Raw genomic sequence first — 2,847 nt, 5'->3', positions numbered from 1 at the left:
CTCGATGAGATCAAGTCTATCTAGGTTATGTGGTGAGCTTCTCAATGAACTCTGCCCAGTTTCATTTTTTCTTTGGTATTTCAAATTTGGTTTGGGTTTTGAGAAAATCTTATGACTTTGGTTGTTTAGGGGTGCCATAGTATGAGCTATTTAGTGAGCCCTAAGTTGATGTATGTGTGTAATGTGTGTATTAGAGAATTGGATACACTTTTGGAACTTGAATCTTGCTTGTGAAAGTGTTTGGTGGAGCTTGGAGCTGAGTTTTGGTGGAGATTCCCAAGTGAGAACTTAAATTTGACTTCCAAGAGGTACGATTTAAGTTTCATTTAAGTACCGGGTGATGTGATGAGGATTCCTAGGTTAAATGCCCTTAGGATTAGGTTTGAATTATGTATTTAGATGAATTTGATGTGTGTGGATGGTATATTGTGGTAATTGAAGGTTTGGATGAGATTAGTGTAATAGTGCATAATTGGTGTATTGTTGGATTTTGTATTTGATGAGGAATTATGTGCATTGTGAGTATATAGGATGGTGGAATAATGTTCTTGTGATGTATATTATTGAGGTTTACATTTTTATAAGTAGAATGTGTGTATGGAATGGATGATCTATGTGATGCTAGGTGTTGGAATGATGAAAAAGTATATAAATATGAATTAAGCACTTTAGGACTGCTTTGAATGTGGACTAAGTGATGTTGGATTAAAAATTTTGTTAAATTGAGGTTTAGAGATTTTAGTAAGAAATGGATTTTTAGTGAACTTTGACGGATCATATCTTGAGCCATGGTTTTTGAAATTCAATGATTTTTGTATCAAAATAAAGACAATTTGATAAACCTCAATTTTGTGATTTATCTTGTGCTTAATTTGGTGGGTTTTATCAACTTATCTCACATTTATTCAATGAAATAGCATAGTTTTGTGAATTTCTCCTTATTTGTGCTTAAGTGTGAAAACATGCTTTTTAGGCCTTTAAATTGCTAATTTTAATTCACTTTAATTTCATTCGATGCCTTGATATGTTTGTTGAGTGCTTTCCGATTCATAAGGCAAGTATTAGATGAAAGAAGTGAAGAGAAAAGCATACAAGATGGAGAATTCATGGAAAAACAAGGATTTGGAGTGCTTAGTGCGACGAGCATGCATGAAGAGGAGGTCATCCAGGCGATGCGTACGCGTGACATGATGTGTACACGTGACAAGAAAAAGCCAGATGATGCGTACGTGTGACCCATGCGTACGCGTCACAAGCAGCACATGACCTCATTAAAGTGAATTATGTGGGGGCGATTTCTGAGCTTCCGAGGCCCAAATCCAACTCATTTCTGAGACTATTTCATGCAGAATTCAAGATGGGTCAAGGGGGGAGCAATTAGATTAGATTAAGACCATGCTTTAGCTAGTTTCTAGAGAGAGAAGCTCCCTCTTCTCTCTAGAATTAGGTTAGAATTAAGTTAAACTCTCTTTAATTTAGGTTTTAATTCTTTTTTTCATCTTGTTTTCTTTACAATTTCTTGTTCTTATATCTTTGTTCTTCTTAGTTTTCTTGTTAATTTTCCCTTGAGCCTCTTTTATGTTTATGAGCACTCTTGTTACTTTGATTTTCATTTAATGCAATTTATGTTTTATGTTACTTTATTGTTTAATTGAGTGTTGTTATTGTTTCCTTGCAGTTGGGTAGTTGTAGAATTTATATTTCTTGTAATTTAACATGCTTTCTTTTTATGCCTTCCAAGTGTTTGAAAAAATGCTTGATTGGATGTTAGAGTAGTTTTTGAGCATTCTTGGCTTCGAAAGAGAAATTAGGTAATCTTGAGTCATTAATACCCAATTTAGATTGGTGATCTAGAGTTGTTAGTTAATATTGTTTTCATTGACTCTAATCTTTTGCTAATTCAATTAGTAAGTTGATTTGGACTTTTGGATTGAGATTAAATAGTCTTATTTGACTTTCTATCATGTGAAGATAATATTATACCTTCTTCCAATGTTGGAGATGACTAAGTAGGATCAGCTCTTATTAATCATTGTATGATAATTGATAACTAGGATAGAAAGCTTATATTCTCAATCCTTGCCATGAATGTCTCTCTTTATTAATTGCTTTATTTAAGTGTTTGCTTTACTTTTCTTGTCATTTGTTTTCTTGCCCTTTTATCAACCAACCCACCCCTTGGATACCATAACCAATAGCACGCATACCTCACTATAATTCCTTTGAGAGACGACTTGAGACTAATACTCTCGGTTACTTTTATTGGGTTGGACTTTTGATAACCAAAAATAAACTTTGATTGAGCATTACTTGTCGGTTTGTAACTATACTTGCAACGAAGTTATTTCCTCTAACCGAGAAGAAATTCTTAACCGACGGTTTTGCTCTTTCAAGTTTTCCTCTCGTTGCTAGGGAATTGCAATGTGTGCTTGTTATTTGTTATTGTATATATGTGAATATTGTGAATATGTTTGCCTTTTGTTCCTTTGTTAGTTTTTGCTAGTTTTAGGATTTGGTTTTCTTTGTTTCTTGTTAGCTTTTGTTTTCATTTGCTCTTGCTACTATGAATTCTCACCCTTTGGCTATGAGTTTGGTTCAGATTATGTTTTAGGAAATGGGAACTACAATGAAAACATGCATCAAGGATGGAACAATCAAAGATGGGAGGAGCCTCAAGGAATTTATCACCCTTCTTGGCAACAACCTCCTCTGGTTTCTTATAGGTATAATCCAACTCCTAGTGCATACCAACCTAATGGGTGTGGTGACCCTTATTGTGGTTGTCAACCACAATCACCATATGCCTATGAACCACCTTCTCAATATAGTTTTGTACTACCATACTCA

Source organism: Arachis hypogaea, chromosome 14 (assembly GCF_003086295.3).
Source record: "Arachis hypogaea cultivar Tifrunner chromosome 14, arahy.Tifrunner.gnm2.J5K5, whole genome shotgun sequence".
NCBI lineage: Eukaryota > Viridiplantae > Streptophyta > Magnoliopsida > Fabales > Fabaceae > Arachis > Arachis hypogaea.
The sequence above is the reverse complement of the archived record's forward strand: the minus strand, read 5'-3'. Positions refer to the sequence as shown.